The sequence below is a fragment of the Geotrypetes seraphini genome, chromosome 16 (genome assembly GCF_902459505.1).
Source record: "Geotrypetes seraphini chromosome 16, aGeoSer1.1, whole genome shotgun sequence".
In the NCBI taxonomy this organism is placed as follows: Eukaryota; Metazoa; Chordata; class Amphibia; order Gymnophiona; family Dermophiidae; genus Geotrypetes; species Geotrypetes seraphini.
The window spans coordinates 28,862,095-28,884,992 of record NC_047099.1 but is presented as its reverse complement, the minus strand read 5'-3'; positions in this window follow the sequence as shown (position 1 = coordinate 28,884,992).

Below are 22,898 nucleotides of genomic sequence, written 5' to 3'. Positions count from 1 at the left end.
GCAGCCATTTCCTGTGAGCAATCTGCACGGGGCAGGAGTGTGGGAAGATCGCTCTTACCTGAAAACCCGCTAGACCACCAGGTAAGGCTTAAGCTGGGGGGGGGGCTTACAAAGCTTAAAATAGCCAGGGGAAGCGGGGGTTAGGTGCAGAACCGGCCCGAATATTATTTGCAGTTTTTTAATATTCACGGGCCGGCTCAGCCCCTAACCCCCTGCGAATACGGAGGGAGAAGTGTACTCTTGGAAACTACTTCAAATGCTAACCTGGCTTGTCACTTACATAGAAACATAGAGTATGACGGCAGAAAAGGGCAGATGGCCCAACAAGTCTACCCACTCAAGAACCCTCCCTCCTTCGAGAATCTATCTTTTAAGCATTCCTCTGGAGTGACCTCACCTGTCTGTCCCATCGTCCCTTGAAGTCGAGCATGGTACTGGCCTCGACTACCTGACTTGGAAGACCATTCCATCAATCAATTACCCTTTCGGTGAAGAAATATTTCCTGGTGTCCCCATGAAATCTTCCCCCCATGAGTTTTAGCGGATGCCCTCTTGTCGCCGTGGGATCCTTAAGACAAAAGATTTCTTCCTCCACATCAATGCGGCCCGTGATGTATTTGAATGTTTCTATCATGTCCCCCCTTCCTCTGCGCTCTTTGAGAGAATATAAGCGCAGCCTGCTCAAATGTTCTTCATATGGGAGATTTTTTTAGTCCTGAGACCATCCTAGTGGCCATTCGCTGAATCGACTCCATTCTCTTCACATCCTTTTGATAATGTGGCCTCCAAAACTGAACTTAGGACATAGCTCACGGATACTGGTCTGCTATGCCTCCTTTGTAACCCTCAACTGCCTACCTCTAAAACCTTACAGTTTACTACTGTTGCCAAGTTATATGGCAGCCCCTTATCGTTAATCGTTCTACTACATTGTAAATATATACTGTTAAAGACCTTTGTAGCTCTGCCGCTAATCTCCTTCCCGAGTCTTATTGTAGCTTGCTGACGCTGATCAGTTCTTTCGGTTTTGTAAACCGCACAAGGCTCATGCGATATATAGATAAAAATTTATGCTATGCTATGTATGTTATATGATAGAGGTCTATAAAATACTGAGGGGAGTGGAATGGGTAGATGTGAATCTCTTGTTTACTCTTCTCAAAAATATTAGGACTCAGATTCAAAACTTGCTATTATGGGAGCATTTTGGAAGTCTCCAGTTGGCCACCAATATTCAGCATTTAACTAGCCAAAGTAACAATATAAATAGAACTGCACAAAAGTCAGTCCTATCTATATACAATATACCATAGCTAATTAAGGGGTCCTCGTACTAAGGCACGCTAACCGATTTAGTGCACGATAATTGATTTAACGCAAGCTAAAGACTAGTGCACGCTAAATGCTAAGGCGGTACTTGGAGAGACCTCCCGGGAAAGAGACTTGGGAGTTCTGATCGACAAGTCGATGAAGCTGTCCGCGCAATGTGCGGCGGCGACAAAAAGGGCAAACAGAATGCTAGGAATGATAAAGAAGGGGATCACGAACAGGTCGGAGAGGGTTGTCATGCCGCTGTACCGGGCCATGGTGTACCCTCACCTGGAGTATTGCGTCCAGCACTGGTCACCGTACATGAAGAAAGACATGGTACTACTCAAAAGGGTCCAGAAAAGAGCGACTAAAATGGTTAAGGAGCTGGAGGAGTTGCCGTACAGTGAGAGATTAGAGAAATTGGGCCTCTTCTCCCTCGAACAGAGGAGATTGAGAGGGGACATGATCGAAACATTCAAGGTACTGAAGGGGATAGACTTAGTAGATAAGGACAGATTGTTCACCCTCTCCAAGGTAGGGAGAACGAGAGGGCACTCTCTAAAGTTGAAAGGGGATAGATTCCGTACGAACTTAAGGAAGTTCTTCTTCACCTAGAGAGTGGTAGAAAACTGGAATGCTCTTTCGGAGGCTGTTATAGGGAAAAACACCCTCCAGGGATTCAAGACAAAGTTAGACAAGTTCCTGCTGAACCGGAACGCACGCAGGTAGGGCTAGTCTCAAGGCGCTAGTCTTTGACTGGAGGGCCACTGCGTGAGCGGACTGCTGGGCACGATGGACCACTAGTCTGACCCAGAAGCAGCAATTCTTATCTTCTTATGTTCACCCATAGAATATAATGGGTGCCTTAGCATTTAGCACATGCTAACTAGGTTAGCACACCTTAGTAAAACGACCCCTAAATGCTGAATATCACACTTAACTAGGCTGGATTTAGCTAGATCTGGAAACCCCAAAATTCAATGCCGAAGCCTGGACGTGACCCAGCACTGAATTTCTGGACCGATAACATAAAAAGGCAACACATACAGGACTATAATGGAATGAATCTAAATATGGATCCTTCAATAAATTAATCCAGATTTACATAGTTACAATAGATAATACATTAACATACCTGTAAAAATCCTGTAAGCTACTGTACCTGCAAACAAAGGTATTAAATTAAAAACAAACAAACAAAGAATCATTAGTACCCATCCAGAATAAGATATTTTCCACTCTGGGTCTTAAGATGCACTATTTTGGAAAATATAATCACTTATTCTAGTATAAAGAAATGTCTGATCTCATCCTTTACTTCATAGGTTGACTATCTCCGCATCTCTGGTATGAACACATTGATGAGTTAGGAGATCTTATTGACCTGGGAGATTTTTTATGAACTGGTAAGATCACCTGGGAAAGTATCCCTAGACAGATATGTTTTCCAAAAACTAAAGATTAATATTGTATACGCAGCTCCTGCAGCTTGCTTTGAAATTCTAGAATTAGTAGCTCATTATTGTATGCACCATAAGTCATATTGGAGTCAATAGGGTTGTTGTGTTTTTTTAAATCCCAGTTGCCACCAACAGAGTTAGATCTGGATATTCAGCTGATTTGACCAGAGCCTAATAAGACTGGTGAATAAATTTAGGACAGTCTTTTTGCTGTCCTAATTTTCTCTGCTTACTTAAACTATTACTGGACAGAATATCGCTGTTCACTGGTTAAGTGTTGGTGTCAGGGAGTAAGGGGTTCTTCCTCACTACAATTATACCACTGGGCAGCATAGGATGCTAGCCCAAAAGGGGGTGAACTAGGTGTCACAGAATGCACTGAGCTCTGCAGCTCAGAACTGAGCCACAAGAAGGGAAATGATGCAACCCTGCTGAGTCGGAGTGGGGTGGGGGGGGGGACTCAGGCATGGATGAGGATATATGCCTTAGCCTAGAGTGATTCTAGAGATGTCCCAGAGAGATAGGTCCCTGAGGAAGAGATTTCCATGAGCGGAGAAGTCTGAGAGAGAGAAAATTTCCCTAGCCATGGGTTGCAGTAGAGCCCTGGTATGAAAGAAAGTAAGAGAGAGACTGTCAAGGTGAGACAGTTGCTGATTGGGTGGCTAAGGTAAATGAAAAACAAAAACGCTGTGAAGAAGATGTCGCCTTACCTTAAGAAGGATATGGCGATACTCAAGAGGGTTCAGAGGAGAGCGACATGTTTGATAAAGGGTATGAAAAACCTTTCAAACACTGAGAGACTGGAGAAACTTGGGCTCGTTTCCCTGGAGAAGAGGAGAATTAGAGGGGATATGATAGAGACTTACAAGATCATGAAGGGCATAGAGAAAGTAGAGAGGGACAGGTTCTTCAAACTTTCAAAAACTACAAGAACGAGAGGGCATTCGGAAAAGTTGAAAGAGGACAGAATCAAAACCAATGCTAGGAAGTTTTTCTTCACCCAATGGGTGGTGGACATCTGGAATGCGCTTCCAGAGGGCGTGATAGGACAGAGTACGGTATTAGGGTTCAAGAAGGGATTGGACAATTTTCTGAAGGAAAAGGGGATAGAGGGGTACAGATAGAGGACTACTACACAGGTCCTGGACCTGATGGGCCGCCACGCGAGCGGACTGCTGGGCACGATGGACCTCTGGTCTGACCCAGCAGAGGCACTTCTTATGTTCTTATGTCCAAGATGCAGGCTTTATTGAAGATACAGTCACAAAATCCACCTACAAGATTTGCCACTTGAAAGCTGTGTTTGTAAATTCATTTAATAAAGTTACCCCCCGCCCCTTTTACAAAACCGTAGTGCAGGTTTTAGCGCCAGCCATGGCGGTAACAGCTCTGATGCTCATAGAATTTCTATGATCATCGAAGCTGTTACCGCCTCGGCCAGCACTAAAACACGCACCAAGGGGGCGGGGGGGGGGGGGTAAGTAGGTATATTGATAAATTGCAGATTTTGGATGGTGTGAATGTCTAAGGGCCCCTTTTATTAGGCTGCACTAGAGGTTTTTAGCCCAAGCCAGCGTAGTAAATGCTCCGACATTCATCGAATTCCTGTGTGTGTGCAGAGTGGTTTAAAATGATTTATTTTGCTTAGAATAAGAACATAAGAATAGCCTTACTGGGTCAGACCGATGGTCCATCAAGCCCAGTAGCCCGTCCAATATTGGTCGCCGTACCTAAAGAAGGACATGGAAATGCTTGAGAGGGTTCAGAGAAGAGCGACAAGAATGATAAAAGGTATGGAAAACCTTTCATACGCAGACAGGCTGGAAAGGCTGGGGCTCTTCACCCTGGAGAAGCGGAGACATGATAGAGACTTACAAGATCATGAAGGGCATAGAGAAGGTGGAAAGGGACAGATTCTTCAGCCTCTTGGGAACCACAAGAACAAGGGGGCACTCAGAGAAATTGAAAGGGGACAGGTTTAGAACCAATGCTAGGAAATTTTTCTTCATTCAGAGGGTGGTGGACACCTGGAATGCGCTTCCGGAGGCTGTGATAGGACAGAGTACATTAAGGGGATTCAAAGAGGGATTGGACAAGTTCCTGAAGGATTCGGGGGACTGAGGGATATAGAGAGAGGTAGAGATAGGATTAGGATAGAGGTAGAGATAGAGATAGAGATAGGATTATGAAAGGGTATAGAAAAAGGAACAATAGGGATTGAAAGGCTTTTAGACAAAGGATCACTTACAGGTCATGGACCTGATGGGCTGCCGCATGAGCAGACTACTGGGCGCAATGGACCCCTGGTCTGACCCAGCGGAGGCAACTTCTTATGTCCTCACGGTGGCCAATCCAGGTCACTAGTACCAGGCCAAAACCCAAGGACAGTTTTCGTACCACTGGATATCAACCCTCAACTTGTGTGAAAAAAACAAAACAGTTACTTCAGTCATTAAAGGCCGACTAATGTCTTGTGCTAAAACAGATAATTTACACAGGGGCCCTTTTACTAAGATGTGTATGGTTCTTGAAGCACAAATTTCTGTGTCCTAACTGATACTACACAAGCAGTATCAAGCCAGTTAGTATGTACAAGCTCACGTGTTAATTGCATGTTGTCATGAGGGTGGAAAGTCGACAGAAGATGGGCAAAGACTGCATATTATTTATTTATTTATTCAATTTTCTATACCGTACTCCCAGGGCGCTCAGAATAGCTTCCATGGATTTATTCAGGTATGCAAGCATTTCTCCCTGTCTGTCCCAGCGGGCTCACAATTTATCTAATGCACCTGGAGCAATGGGGGGATTAAGTGACTTGCCCAGGGTCACAAGGAGCAGCGTGGGTTTGAACCTACAACCTCATGCTGCTGAGGCTGTAGCTTCAACCACTGAGCCACTCTAGAAATCAAAATGTAGTAAAAGTGATCCGGGTGTAGGATGACGAAGTCATTGTGACATCACTGATGAGGTTGGCTCATATTGGTGGAATGAGGCATTATGATGTCACAATACCAGCTCTGGTTATCAGAGGCAGAAACTTGTCACTTTATTTATTTATTCAATTTTTCTTTTCTTGAAAAATATTTTTATTGAATTTTGAAAAGTACAAAAACCGTCACGAACCAGTAAAATACAAATAGCAGCAACAAATACTCTCTAACAGAATTACTAAATGATGAAATAGAAGAACAAATCCAGAACAGAAAGAAAGCATAAAAAGAGATAAAAATAAACATTTGTCAATTAGGAAGCATGAGTGCGGTTTTCCTGTACATAATGATTTCAATAAGCCCAGGGAGAGCGACAGTGAGATAATGATATGAAGCTGTCTCCTTTGGAAACTGTAGTTTGTTCATAGCTTTTATAAAGACAAATAGAATTCCACCAGAACGTATAATTCATAAATTGAGCAGATTTCCAATTCTTTAAAATATGAAGAATACCAATAGCGATCATGAAATCTACCAGTTTAGGTCGAAACCCCCTCCCCCCGTCATTACAGAGGAAAGTGTAATTTTTCCCTGTTTTGGGAAAAATTACAGTTTCCTCTCTAAGTGGAGAGGCGTTCCCCCCCCCCAACGGCAGTGCCAACATTTCTAACTAAAGTGGGGGTTTTCCCCCACACACACACCCTCGGAGCAATTTAAATTTAAGTTTTAATCCGGCGTGCTGATGTCCTGCGCGCATTTGTCTGAGCTCCTTTGTCCGCCCGCGATGGTCTGGCGCGCTTTAACGCCGTCACCCTATTTTGTCCTTTAGTGCATATTTCGGCCACAGCTGTAGGCACGAGGGCTTACTCTAACCGCACCCTGTTGTAGATCCCGGCATACAACTTGTGCGCGCAAACCCCAAATTCTATAACACTGTGCGTAATTCTTTGGAATGCCCCCCGACACGCCTTTCCCTTTCCTGTAGCCACACCCCTTTTGGGGTCACTTATGAGATCTTTATAGAATCATGCGCAGCCAGATCCACGTGCAAATCCACATGAGGTCCAATTAATGTCAATAATTGGTTGCTAATAGCCAAATATCGCTAGTGACTCAACTAATTTATTAATGCATGAAGCCTTCAGGCTCATATTAGGCCTGTATTGCTTCAAATACATCTATTATAATTCTCATAGCAAATTTAACTCCCCGATCCTCAGAGATGCCCCCTTGGACTCAAATACTTTCACTGTCCAAGGATTTATGTACCACCTCCTCACTGGATCTTAATTATTGAATCTTAGTATATACTTAGCATACTTTAATGTATTACAAGTTTTCCTCATGAAACATTAAGGCCCTCTTTTACTAAGGTGCGCTAATCGATTTAGCGCGCTAAATGCTAACGCTTGCATGTTAGTCTGTGGACGTGTTAGCGTTTAGCACGCGCTAATTCGATTAGCGCACCTTAGTAAAAGAGGGGGGGTTAAATAAAAAAATTGAAGTGACGTTAGCACATTGAAGCTCAGGCCCATGCATAATTTTAGACACCCAAATTGGGGGCATCGTTTCTGGGTCCTTCTATGAAGGCGCGCTAACCGATTTAGCACTCGCTAAAGATTATCGCGTGCTAAATGCTAAGGCATCTATTATATTCTACGGGCGCCTTAGCGTTAAGCGTGCGCTAAATCGGTTAGCGCCTTAATAAAAGGACCCCATAGAGCAGTGGTTCCCAACCCTGTCCTGGAGGACCACCAGGCCAATCGGGTTTTCAAGATAGCCCTAATGGATATGCATGGAGCAGATGTGCATGGCTCTCACATCCATTATATGCAAATCTCTCTCATGCATATTCATTAGGGCTAGCCTGAAAACCCGATTGGCCTGGTGGTCCTCCAGGACAAGGGTGGGAGCCAGTGCCATAGAGAATCTTTTGGGGTAAGTGTCTTCATGCTAACTGAGACGAAATCTAAGCATGTCCTCAACAATTATTGGACAACCTTTTCATCGTCATGCTCTTAGTTTATTATCGATGCACAATAACTCCCGTAATGTGTTAGTGGATGAGAAATGTTATCTTTCTTAATATAGCTTTCTTCAAAGCTACTTTCAATTCTTTGCTTCTTAAACTATAAATCAGAGGATTTAAGAGTGGGAGAGAGATAATATACATTGCCGTAGGCAGCTTGTTTGAATTAGTAGAGTTCCATGATCCAGGCTGCATATACACTCCTACTATCGTCCCATATGCCAGAATGATGACTATAAGGTGGGAGGAGCAGGTGGAGAAGGCCTTGCTTTTCCCTTCCCTAGAGTTAATTTTCAGGATGGTAGAGATGATAAACACATAAGATGTCAGGGTGAAGAGAAATGGGATGAATATTGTAAAGACCCCTCCTACAAAAGTCATAATTAAAATAACCGAGGTATCGGTGCAGGAGAGTTTCTTCAGCGCCGTGAGTTCACAAAAGAAGTGATTGACTATATTGCAGTCACAGAACGAAAACCGGGATATAACGATGGTGTGTGGCAATGTCTCTATTACGCTCGTTAACCATGACACAGCTGCCAGAAGAGCACAGGACCGCTTATTCATGATAATATTATAACGCAGGGGGTTGCAAATTGCAACATAGCGGTCATATGCCATCCCAGTAAGAAGTGTAAATTCCGCACCAATAAAGACCATGTAAAAGTACATCTGCATAAAGCATCCGCTGAAAGATATGCGATTATTGCTTGTTACGAGGATTGCAAGCAGCTTTGGAATAATGGAGGTCAACGAGCAGATATCTATGATGGACAGGTTGAACAGGAAGAAATACATGGGGTTGTGGAGATGCTTATCAGCACGCACTATGCAGATAACGAGTAGGTTCCCCAGCACAGCCATCAGGTAGAGGAACGAGAAAAGGTGGAAGAGAAGGATCTGCAGCTTTGGGAATTCCGAGAATCCAAGAATCAAGAAGTCCGTCACGCCGCTGTGGTTTCCCATTTTCCCATCGTCACAGCCCGTGAGCTGCTTAAAGGAGGAAGAGGAGGAGAATGAGGGGGGAAAACGCAGAGGACAAAAACACGTGGAAACTAGCTTTATAACATACCCCCTCCTCCTTTACTAAGGCGTAGCGTGGGTTTTTGCGCCGGCAGCGGCGGTAACTGCTCCGACGCTCATCGGAATTCTATGAGCGTGGGAGCAGTTACCGCCGCTGCCGGCGTTAAAACCCGTGCTACGTGTTCGTAAAGGAGGGGGATAGGGCCTAGACAGGAAAGGTACATTTTCACATATTCTGGCCCTATTTTTTTTAGAAAGACCACCTATCTTTCGGTGTGCCTTCATAAACATCCCAGGATAACATGGCATTGGCTAACTCTCTTATCTCGCTTACCCACTCTTTTACTAAGGTGCGCTAACCAATTAGCGCATTCATAGACTACCATGCACGTGATAGTGTTTAGCGCACGGTAAATCAATTAGCGCGCGTTAATCGGTTAGCGCACCTTAGTAAAAGAGGGCCTTAATAGAAGATAAATATAAGTTTCCAAGTTTCCAAGTTTATTAGGTATTTTTGATTTATCGCCTATTCAAAATTCAAGGCGATGTACAAATAAAATAGTTGGTAACACACTTGCAATTATTAAATTAAACAAACAATTATCTAAAATACAAATAACACATATAACATTACATTTAAAGGGAATTTAAATAGGTTATAGTGAAACATAAGGAAAAATTATTTAATGGTTACATTCAATAATACAATCATTAATTCAAATTTAAAATATTTAATTAAATTCAGGGGAAAAACAATAGGAAGGGGGACAAAGACAATTGACCTTTTAAGTTATGGATGCGGAAAGAAAAAAAGAAGAATTAGTTATTAAAGGCGTCAATATATAGAAAACTTTTAAGTTCTGACTTAAATTTTGTTAAGTTTTTTTCCTGTCTTAGGTACAATGGAAGATTGTTCCAAGATTGAGGGGCTGTTATGGAAAAGATAGTGTTACGCCTTGTGTTAATAACTTTTAGTGAGGGAATTGCTAAAAGTTGCTGGTCTTGAGATCTAAGAGATCTAGAGGTAGTATAGGGTATTAAAAGTCTAAATATAACATTTGTATCCTGGCTATTAAAGATTATTATTCTAATCAACAGATTTTACTGTTGACCGCATAAAAGGTATGACGACCATCAAGAAACTCTTCTCATTAGCACTTGCTGACTGATACCTAACAGCGGTGAAATGGAAGATTCACCCCCCCCCCTCTTTTACAAAGGTGCGCTAAGCTTTTTAGCATGCGCTAAAAACACACGCTAAACGCTAATGGGTGCATGTTATTCTATGGGCACATCAGCGGTTAGCATTGATTCAGCATGTGCGAAATCCGCGCTAAAGCCCTCAGGGGTCCTTTTACGAAGGCGCGGTAGCGGTTTAATGCGCGGGATGCCGCGCGTTGAACCGCCTGCCACGCTGGTACCTAACGCCTCCACTGACGAGGCGTTAGGATTTTAGGCTGCCCCGGGGGTTAGCGCGTGATGAAATGTCTGACACGCTAACCCCCGTAGCGCGCCTTGATGAAAGGAGCCCTTAGCATGCCTTTGTAAAAGAGGGGGGTCAGTCTATTGCCTCTAAGGTGTTTAGTTTAAAAGAGTGTAATATGAAGCTTCCTGTGTTGAGCTAAATGTAATATCACACGCAGAGTGGTAGAAATTGAAGATTTACCTTACGGCTTATTAGATTATGCAATAATCCTAAAGCATTATACAGCTTTTTAAAGCATGAGCCCTGAAAAATAATTTAACAAGTGCATCCCTGCAGTTCATTTCTAGTTACACCGAGTTCAAGAAATCTTTATTGTCTCAATAGCCGAAGATCAGATAGCAGAGTGGATAGCGCGGACAACAGAGCATCAAAAAAGCCATCTAAATATTCACCAGCTTCTCTTTGCAGTAGATTTTAAAGGGAGCACCTTTATAAAGAATTTTCTACATGCAATGCCAGTTCTACGTGTGATAAAAGCCTTTTTTGTAGAAATTTCCTTAGGACAGGGGTGTCCAATGTCGGTCCTCGAGGGCCGCAGTCCAGTCGGGTTTTCAGGATTTCCCCAATGAATATGCATGAGATCTATTAGCGTACAATGAAAGCAGTGCATGCAAATAGATCTCATGAATATTCATTGGGGAAATCTTGAAAACCCGACTGGACTGCGGCCCTCGAGGACCGACATTGGACACCCCTGCCTTAGGATATACTCTTGCAAAAAGTAAGTGCTTCCAAAGAGTGCCTGCGAAGGCATCCCAGGCTTGGAGCTATAATATAGACAAACATTCTCTTTGGTACTTCTTGCTTTAATGAATAGTAAAATAATATTCTTCTTTTAGATAGGCTTGGAACAGATTGTTGTATTACATGGATATTATTGTATGATTCTTTTTTTCTTTGTACAACTTGTCTGTATCTTGCCTCGTTAACATTTCTCTTTTTGTACTTATTGTATATTAAAATCAATAAAATCTTTGAACTAAAAAAAATAAATTGTAGTTAAAGCCACAGAATATTTAATTGTAAGTTTAGCATTATTAAAATAAAATAAATGCATTGATTCCAGTTTACAAATTTTACAAAATTTCAAGGATTTTTTTATTCCTGCATTGATATTTATTTTGCTGAAGTATTTAAAAAAAAAAAGAATTATCGTGTAAAACAGTGAGCTACTTTTGTTCACATCTGTATTTCTTCGGTTGCTGGTGTGAACTGAGGTCCGTTGAGTGTTCCCTGTGTCACTGGAGAGTTTTCTTGCCTTGCTTCAGAAACCTCACCTCTATCACAGACCTGATATTAATATTTCTTTTTGTAACAGTTACCCTATCTTTTTGAGTTTCTACCCAATAGTATTATTAAAAATAAAGTTTGTTTAAAAAAAAAAAAAAAAAACCCATCCTTACACATCCTTACACATCCAGGGTGGGAGGGAGGGAGATGGGAAAACATTATAATTATTATTCATTATATCTATTTTATTGAAATTATACATGTGAGGGTTTTTATTTTCATTAGTTAAGGGGAGGGGGGCCATGAAAATGTTTGTTGTTGAAATATTTGTATAGTTAAAGTGCTTTTGTTTGATTCGTTTATGCTAAAATTCACTGTATTGCACTGTTAATAATTGAAAACTAATAAAGATTTACAAAAAAAAAAAAAAAAGTTTGTTTGTTTTCTAGCCAAAAAAATGATCAGACCTTATCTAGTTGGAGTTTGTATTTACCTCAGACTTGCAGTGATATCAAAGAGTATTATGACAGCCATAATCACAGTAAGATTCGGCAATTTGTATCTAAAGAAGCATTGTATTCAAATACATTAGTCCAGGGTCTGACCTAAAGAATGGTCGGATTCCATCTCTTACCGTTGTGTCCAATTGATGCTGCATCTGTAACACGATTCAGCTGCTGAGATCGGAGTGTTTAAGTTAGTGCAAATGTTCATGTGGGACAAAATCCCTGGACACAGAGTCTAGTCTTTGATTATATTTTATGACTAATTTTGTACATCTACTTTCTATAGAGGTCAATTAGGTTCCATGAAGACCCTTCAGAGTCCATTCATGACATAAATTGCTGCATTTTCTCTGGACATTATGGCCATCGTCTTAGAAGCAGATATATGACTAATAAGAGTGTTTGCATATACAGTACAGTATATACTTGAATCAATTTTAAAAGCTTCTAAAAACATTCCTGTTCCTGAAATACCTAAACAATTGACCCTCTCTCCCCTCTCTCCCCTCTCTCTCCCCTACCCCCTGCCTTTACACCCCCCCCCTTGAATTTCATGATACTGTGATACATATAAACTGTTATTTTTATCTTATCGTAATTTTTCGTTGGTATTTTCTAAAACATGCGGCCCATTCCAAACAGGGCCTCTTGGACATCACCCACCAAAATGTACATCTTATACTCTTACTCAACAATTTGTATTTCTATTTTCTTGCTTTCTTAAAGTCTCTGCTCTCTGTATTTCCTCTGAATATCTGCTTATTGTATTTCGCTGAATGTCCAGCTATCTTGATTGTAAACCGCCTAGAAGTCGCAAGATTATGGCGGTATAGAAGAATAAAGTTATTATTATTATTATTATTATTTATACAATACATGCAGAGAATTAAAGAGAACATGGTTTGGGCAGGACTAAAATCTACATGTGTATTCCCCGTTTCACGAAGGGAATACATATGTACGGGCAAAATGTTCCACATTGGGTCACACCTACAGTAGAATCCCATTTTAAATAGAATGTTGAAACTGGAACTGAATACCACCAGAAAGTCCAGCAAGAGACGATCCCTCACAAAACATGCAAAGGAGAAAAAGAAGTGGGATGGGACAATGGACTCTCCACCAAACAAACAAATCCAACAGGATAAAAATATGGTTTATTGATGTCCAGACTGAATGATAAAAATCCAACACAGTACTGTGTTTCGGGGCATGAAATGCGCCTGCATCAGGGGCACTGTGAATCAATCTCTGGTGATGAATGATGGATTTCTATAAAAACAATACGAACATGAAATCCAATTCCAAGGAAGTCAGAATGTCTGAAACACCGCACGCTAACCAACTGCACAAAACTATTTTTTTTAAAAAACTGGAAACTGAAACTGAGAAATCCAGGTTGGTATGTGGTCAATTGTGGTGGTATTTTAGAAAGCAAGACAAAAAGAAACACAGTTCTATAAATCAGAAATACAAACACAATGCAGAACAAATCACTACACAGCTAGAGAGAAAGGACAGCTGCCCAAACAGCACAACAAAAAAGTGGAGAAATAGAAACCTCAGAACATAAATGTTATAATGCCCCTATATTGCTCCATGGTGCGGCCTCAACTGTGGTATTACGTTCAATCCTGGTCTCCTTATCTCAAGAAAGATATAGTGGTGCTAGAAAAGGTTCAAAGAAGAGCGACCAAGAAGGTAAAGGGGATGGAACTCCTCTCGTATGAGGAAAGACTTCAACGGTTAGGGCTCTTCAGCTTGGAAAAGAGACGACTGAGGGGAGATAGGATTGAAGTCCACAAAATCCTGAGTGGAGTAGAACGGGTACAAGTGGATCGATTTTTCACTACGTCAAAAATTACAAAGACTAGGGGACACCCGATGAAGTTACAGGGAAATACTCTTAAAACCAATAGGAGGAAATTTTCTTTCACTCAGAAAATAGTTAAGCTCTGGAACGCGTTGCCAGAGGATCTGGTAAGAGCGGATAGCGTAGTTGGTTTTAAGAAAGGTTTGGACAATTTCCTGGAGGAAAAGTCCATAGTCTGTTATTGAAAAAGACATGTGGGAAGCCACTACTTGCCCTGGATCGGCAGCATGGAATGTTGCTATTCTTTGAGATTCTGCATGGAACCTTGATACTCTTTGGGGTTCTAGAATGTTGCTACTCTTTGGGATTCCAGAATCTTGATTCTGCATGGAATCTTGATACTCTTTGGGGTTCTAGAATGTTGCTACTCTTTGGGATTCCAGAATCTTGATTCTGCATGGAATCTTGATACTCTTTGGGGTTCTGGAATGTTGCTACTCCTTGGATTTTGGCCAGATTCTAGGGACCTGGATTGGCTACCGTGAGAACAGGCGACTGGGCTTGATGAACCATTGGTCTGACCCAGTAAGGCTATTCTTATGTTCTTATTAACTCAGTCCAGCAGTCTTAGCAAGGAATATCAGACAATCAGTTTTGAGGATAAATACATTGCTGCCTTTTGTCACTTATTGAATGTTGAGGTTTTTTTCTGGGACCTATGATTGTCTGATGTCCCTTACTAAGACTGCTGGACTGAGTAAGAGTGAAGGAGTGGCCTAGTGGTTAAAGCTGCTGCCTTAATACCCTAAGGCTACTGGTTTGATCCTAGTGCAGCTCCTTGTGACCCTGAGCAAATCGCCTAACCCTCTCCGGGTTTTGAAGAGCTTCCTGACAAAATCGCGTCGGGAAGGGTCATCCGCGCATGCGCGGATGCTGTCTGGGGATGGGGCTGGAGGGCAGAGTAGGGCATGACAGATGTGGAACTGGGTGGCCCTGGGGGCGTGGCCATGGATCTGGATTTTCCCGAAGGAAAATCTGGTAATCCTACACATAACTAAGCTGGCGAAGATAGGACGCCTTTAGAGCTGTCCTAAATTCACCTACTTAGCTATGTGGATCCTGGCACTGAATATTGCTGGAACCCACTTAACCCTTTGTTCCTCCCCTATACCACCCCACTGCCACCCCTGACCTTCCCACTTTTTTGTTGGGTGGTCTGTGGGGATATCCAGTCTACCCATCCATATAAACTTCTAATCTCTACTATCCCTTCCTGTCCCTTAAATTGAATAACTAGTCCCAGTGTCAGCAGGGTCAGGTCAGGATTCAATTTTGGGGAGGAATCAGGAGTAGACTGGAGGGAACAACACATTGTCTCTGTACTCATCCCCACCCCCATTAATTTTACCTTTACCAACAAAGATGCACAGTTCCTTCCAGCCAATGAGATCTACTGGCTGGAATTATAAAATCGGGTATAGGTTTAGTACACACAGGATGGGAGACACATACCCACATATTTCTATGACCTCCTCATCCTAACCTAAAGTATAGTAAGATCGGTCCATTAAAAAGCGTCTCTAAATAGCCAACTCTTTAGGAGACTTTTAAATTTGTTCAATAGTTTTTCTTCTCTTAAGTTAAGTGGGAGTAAGTTCCAGATTTGCGGAGCTGAAACAGAAAAAATCATATCTCTCCTAGAGTATATAACTTTTAAAGAAGGGACTCTTAGTAGGGCTTTGTCTTCTGATCTTAAAGATTTTAAGGGGGTGTATGGTGTATGACACTGGGAAAATTTTTTTTTTCAATATTGGTAAATCACACAAGGAGACATGGGAGCAGGGTATCTAGATAGGAGACAGACTTTAATGCGGACAAGTGAAACCTAACTTAACTATAAACATATGATGCTGGATTTCATGTTAGGAATCACCATCTACCAATGGCTTTTTCAGTTGATCAGGTGAAGGAGAACATTTTTTTAGTTCAATAATTTTTATTAGAAACCACAAACAGCAGCAAAAAGAAGTCTGATGGACCTTCAAAGTAACTAACTTCTGTCTCGAGCACTGGACTACCAATCATATGCCATATAAATAATATAATTGAAAAAATTATTATTGACATTTAAATAGATCGTACATAAATGAATACAGCCGTATAAGATAACGTGAGTCCAATGCATGAGAAAAGAAAAGGCAGAGAAGAAAAAAAAAAAAAAAAAAAGCAAAAAAATGTAACGATATAATGACAATTAACAATTAATCAATAATGCTATCATAGATACAGTGAAAAAGACAGCGCGGATGTATATCTTGTTCAGCGGAATCGTCATGGTTTAACTGTAAGATTTTAATGGCTCCCCTATTTTATTAAATTTATTTAACCCTTTTAGGCCCTCTTTTACAAAGGCGCGTTAAGAGTTTTAGCGTGGATTTAGCCCACGCTAAAACAACGGGTGCGCTAACCGCTAACGCATCCAAGAGGAGGTTAATCTTTCGGTAGCAACATGTTCATATTTGGCAGTTAGACAAAGAGTATTCCACCGGGTTATATAGTCCACCCTTGAAACGTCCTTCCAGTGTTGCAGAACGATTTTGATGGCCAAATTAAGTAAAATTCTTAGCAATTTAGAATGGTATTCAGATATTGGCTGCTGAAGTCCTTAATTTCTAGTAAAGCACATTTTGTTATATTGATTTCATCAAATAGCACCTTATTTTTGGGTGTTGCTATAAAACCGGAAGGACTTACCTGGCTGACCCCTGATGCATGCCGTGTGGTCCATCGGTAAATGAAATATAGTTGCCCCATACGTGAAGTGCCTTGATGCTTTTCTGTCATTGCTAGGTAACATATACTTCAGTTTCCCTCTCTTCGGTGTTTATTTATTTTATAACCCACCTTTTACAGAGCGGCTCGCAATTTAAACATACACAATGCAAATCATCCACATTTAAAACATAAACAGACAAGCGACCAGCGCTTATACCTATACAGAACGTCAAGTCCGATATTTCAGATTGAAAAACAGGGGTTTCTTCAATAACGTCATAAAAACACCCCACTGTCGTACATACAAAGGCACACGATTCCATTCCTGCAGGCCGCTGCCCGAAAACGTGCTTGTTCGTGTAATGTTCAATCTCAGACACCTAATGGGGGGAACGTACAAGTCTGCGCGATGGACAGAGCGCAGCTTTGGTAACGGAACATGAGACTGAATAGTGCTCAACAGGCTCGCAGGCGTATGACCACGCATGCACAAATAAACCAACACAAGCAATCAGTAACGTATACGGTCCTCCGATTTCAACCAGTATAACTTCACGTAATATTCTGTCACATGTTCGGTTTTCCCCAAACAGAAAAGCATTCATATTACTGAATTTTGCGCAACCTGCAACGCACATAAAAAAGTTGCAGGTAAACCCAAAAGAACAAGATTACAACAGTCGAGACACGATAGTATCATTGACCGTACAATGATCTTAAATGTGCCATCCTGCAAAAACGGTCTAAGCCTACCCAAAAGGCGCACCCTGAAAAAGATCTTTTTTATTAAATCTTGAACATGGCTTTTAAATGTCAATTTCGAGACCACCAATACACCCAAATACTTGACTTCCTCGGAAAACCTTATAGAAGTGTCCAATAGCTGAATGGAATCTGGGATGTCAATCACCTGTGCCTTCCCAAAACACGTTATTCTCATTTTTTTATACATTCAACTTCAGCTGACTACCTTCAAAGCAAAACGAAAGACTTGCGGAGAGTTGATATCCAAGATGGCGGCTTTATTGATTCAAAACAATAATCCACATAAAAATGTCTAGGACCTAATGCGATAAACCCTAATCAATAAAGCTGCCATCTTGGACATCAACTCTCCGCAAGTCTTTCGTTTTGCTTGGTTTCCTTTTGTGGAGGAATCAGGGTCAATTATTTTGTTTGGACTACCTTCATAGTACACACACTAATTTTACAATAGAGTTTATTTGATGTCAAATCTTGATTTCCTGCTTATAACTTTTTTCAGGGCTACTTTTAATTCCTTGTTTCTCAAGCTATAAATCAGAGGGTTTAACAGAGGAAGAGTGACTACGTACAATGCAGTAGGCAACTTGTTTGATTTCAAAGCTTTATCCGATGTAGGTTGCAAATACACTCCCAGTACAGTCCCATACGCCAGTAGAATGACTGAAAGGTGAGAGGAACAGGTGGAGAAAGCTTTTCTTTTCCCTTCTGTCGAACGAATTTTCAGGATAGTGGAGATGATAAACACATAGGATGTCAGGGTTAGGATAAATGGGGTGAATCCTGACAAGACAACTTCTGCAAAAGTCATAATTAAAATAATTGACGAGTCTGTGCAGGAAAGCTTCTGCAACGCTGAGACTTCACAGAAAACGTGGTTTATTACATTGGAATCACAGAAAGAAAACCGAGATATGACCACAGTGTGTGGTAATGCCTCCAGTAACCCGGTCATCCATGAGAGACCTGCCAAAAAAGCACAAACTTTCTTATTCATAATAACGGAGTAACGCAGGGGGTTGCAAATCGCAACGTAGCGATCGTATGCCATGGCAGTAAGAAGCGAATATTCTATGCATATTGATACTATATAGCAATACATCTGCAGAAAACATTGATTAATAGGAATATTACTGCTTTTCGTTGAAAGGATTACCAATAACTTTGGAATTATTGACGTCATTGAAAAGATATCTAAGGCAGACAAGTTAGCCAAGAAGAAATACATGGGGATATGCAGGTGTCGATCGGCACATATTATGCAGATAATAAGGAGGTTCCCCAGCAAAGCCATCAGATAAATCAGTAAGAAGATGGTGAAGAGAGGGAGCTGCAGCTCTGGGAATTCTGAGAATCCTAAAATCACAAATTCTGTCGCGCTGCTGTGGTTTCTTGCTGTACGGTCATTTTGCTGCAATAAGATAAGAGAGATGGGATGAGAAAAATAAAAATAATTAGATAATACCACCAGATCCCTCTTTCTTGGAATTCCTCAAACCCTAATACCACCAGATCCTTCCACAAATTAAAACTATCCTTCCCCTTGCTAAAAGGCATTTCCCACACAGGAAAGCTAGGGACCTCCCTCCACTTCAAAATCACTGAGCTCTGGAACAACATTACCTCCCCTCTTCGGAACTTGAGCTCTCTCCAAGTTTTCCGCAAACATCTGAAAACCTGGCTTTTCTCAAAAAATGTAAGTCTCCCTCCAACTTAGGAATCAAGGAAACTCTTATATCTTGGCATCCCAAGTCCTCTAAATTTTCTTCACACTTCTACCTCTTACCCTCTGTTGTAGTTCCTTCCTATTTCTCCTACTGTAAACCGCGTCGAGCTCTACGAACGGGGAGATGATGCGGTATACAAACCTAAGGATTAGATTAGATTAGATAATAGTGGCAGACTGGGCATCCAGAAGACGAAATCTGCTGCGACAGCCCCCCCCCCCCCAAAAAAAAAAATAAAAAAAAATTAACAACACAAAACTGAGGGCTCCTTGTACCAAGGTGCGTTAGGGCCTTAATGCCTAGAATAGCACGTGCTAAATTGCCGCGCATGCAAGACCTTAACGCCAGCAATGAGCTGGCGTTATTCTAGAAGCATACGGTTCAATGTAGTGCGCGGTAATTTCGTGCGTGCACTAAACATGCTAGCGCACCTTAGAAAAAAGAGCCCTGAATGTAAAAGGACCCCTAAGTGTTAAAAATAGTATACCTATTATGACTCCCATGTACCCCGTTAGATGCCCTGTAAATCTGGTATGGATCTGATAAAATATCGAAATGAATATGCATGCAGATAACAATTCTGCATGCACATTCATGGAATATAGGGACCTTTATATAAATACAAAATATCCATGTCAAAACCTTCATTTCTTCCCTGATATCTCCAGAAAACCTGGTGTGGAACAGATGAAATAAAAAAAAAAAAAACAACTGACATACTTGCCAAAGTAAATGACCAAATTTTGCTTGTTCATTTTCCAAACATTCTCTATAATAAAACCCTAAGCGTGTATGCGCACTTACAATGCCGTGATCCCCTGACTCCGTGGCTGTGTGACTCCGTGGCTGTGTTCGATTTGCGTTGCTTGCGGCGTGTTCAGCGGGTTGAGCGGCGCCGAGAACAACGGCAGGAGGGTGTCTTTCAGCCTGGATGAAGCGGACAGGGTGCGGGTGCTACTGCTACACAGGGAAGTGGAGGGGGAGAGGGAAAGGGGGCTGCTTTGGGGGGAGGGGTATGCCGGTGGGGGGGGGGGGGGCAGGCAGCAATCTTGGTTTGCTCGGGGGAGGAGATAGAAGGGGGCCACGGAGAGACAGGCAGGCATGGCGCAACAGAGAGAGATAGGCAGGCAGGGGGCCAGGGAGAGAGACAGACAGAAAGAAAGAAAGACAGACAGACACATCTATTCTAGCACCTGTTAATGTAAGAGGCTTAAAGACTAGTTCTTATTATAATCCTCTGAGCAATCAGATGCAGAATACGCACAAAGCAAAAAAAAAAAAAAAAAAAGTAATAGGATGCATTGATTATGATTGCTTCCTCGTGGCACAGAAGAATCAAATGCCCACATGCCTGGTTACGGTTTATCCCCCGTCATTAGAATTTGGAGTTAATAGGATGCCAAATGAGAAGGTGAAACAGACACACGCTCACCCAGATACGTAATCGTCACATAAACCCACTTCTCCTTGGTAATTGGACTAAAAATGCCAATTATTTTTGTATCAATTTGAAGTTAGGGAAGTTTCAGAAATGATTCAGTTATTTCTAAACATATTCTCGTTAGAGCGTACCACGGATGGGATTTGCTTTAAGTTATTACTAACCATCTACATGTGCTTGCACACCTTGGCTCCTAAACACCTTGTCGAGGTCATTCCGCCAGGTGTTCCGCCTCGTCCACATCGATCTGCGGAACAATTAGAGCTGCAAATTCCATCTGTAAAAGAGCTAACAATGCCTAGGGATAGTATTGTAATTGTAATTATATACCGCTAAACTCCGATTAGGATTCTAAGCGGTTTACAGAAAATAGACAATAGGGTGCATTAAAATTATAGGTACTATATAGGTTTACAGAGAAATATACATTAAAGGATACAATAAAAATAAGATAAATAAATAAAGTATAGGTACTTTGAAATTCCCTTATATTCCATTGTATAGGACCTAGGGAATGGACAACCTCCCAGAGTGCATGCGTCGGCAACAGAATATACAGAATTATAAAAGATTGCTTAAACGGCATCTTTTTTTCGCCAGACGAAATGCAGGGTATGAGACTGTGCGTAGTTAACGAGGATGAGATGATGTCAGTAAGGTGCTGGTCGCCTCTCTATTCTACTGTTTGTATTTTTTGCTTTGTGTTGTTGATAGTGTCCTGTATTGTGGGTGCATTTATTGTTGATCTCATATGTTATTTTGTAATGATCCTTGCTTTATCCAACATCGGGATGGGACTCGCTCTATAAATTTAATCGAAAGAATAAGGGAATTTCAGAACGGGCTCAAATTTCCATACGAGTGACCAAGGCCCCAGGCAGGTATTCATAGATGACTAGCACCAGACCAAAGGGTCTAAATAAACCCTGCCCTGTACATCATAATTACCCTTTCCGTTTTCCTTACATTTTTGTGATTGATTTTTATAGGGGATTTCAAATACACTTTATAATTTTTCTTCCCTCCACCCCACCCCTTTTTTTTTGCCCCACATCAGATGCACGTTTGCATTTTGCATTTATTAATTGAATGATATTATTTAAAGTAAAAGGGTAATTATGATGTACAGGGCAGGGTTTATTTGGACCCTGTGGTCCGGTGCTAGTCATCTATGAATACCTGCCTGGGGCCTTAGTCACTCGTATGGAAATTTGAGCCCGTTCTGAAATTCCCTTATTCTTTCAATTAAATTTATAGTGCGGGTCCCATCCTGATGTTGGGTAAAGGAAGGGTTTTTTTTTTTACCAATTTTTCGATTAGAGATTTTTCATGGTATTGGTAATATTTGGGGGGGGGGGGGTTTGAAGCCTATTTTGTAATGATGTAATTTATTGTCGATTTTGTATGCAAGTTTGTAACCCGCCCTGGGTAAGGGTGGGATATAAATAATAAACCAAACCAACATCATAACATCAGACGTATTGCACAGTTAGACAGAGATCGGTTGCATAACATACCTGAGGAAGCATCATTTCGGAGAACTTTAGTTCACATAAAGATTTCCAATCTAAAATCAATGTGATCCCCTCAGTTAGTGGCTTATTTAATCGATTTATATAGTTTTATATCTACTAGCAATTACTGGGGAGCCAGGAGTGTTAAGCTATTCCATTTAAGCTCTATTCCCTGGACATTTCAGACCTTCTGTTTTGTTCTCTGAATCATTTCACTAATGATGTAAACAATTCCAGTAGAATTTATGCAGTTTTATGAACATTCAGTATACACTTCCCCCTCCGTATTCGCGGGGGTTAGGGGCAGAGCCGGCCCGCGAATATTTAAAAAACCTGAATAATATTCGGGCTGGTTCTGCCCCTAACCCCCGCTTCCCCGGGCTATTTTAAGCTCTGAAAGCCCCCACCCCCCCAATTAAGCCTTACCTGGTGGTCAAGCGGGTTTTCAGGCAGGAGCGATCTTCCCACGCTCCTGCCCCGTGCAGATCGCTCACAGGAAATGGCTGCCATGAGCTCTCGTAGCCTCTTGAGCCATTTCCTGTGAGCGATCTGCACCGGGCAGGAGTGTGGGAAGATTGTTTCTGCCCCGAAAACTCTCTAGACCACCAGGTAAGGCTTAACGGGGAGGGGGAGGGGCTTACCGGGCTTAAAATAGCCTGAAAAATGAAAATGAATTTTGTGGTTTAAAACCGCAAATAAGCGAATCCATAGCTACGGAATTCGCGAATATGGAGGGGGAAGTGTAATTCATGCATAGTATTAGTTGCTTGAAAAACTCAGTGAGAAAAAAAGACAGAAAAGGGAGAGAGAGAAATGGCGTTGTAAAGAGGGGGCGGGGAGACGGTCCACCCTGGGTGCTATCTTAATAGGGGTGCAGCACCCACCCTC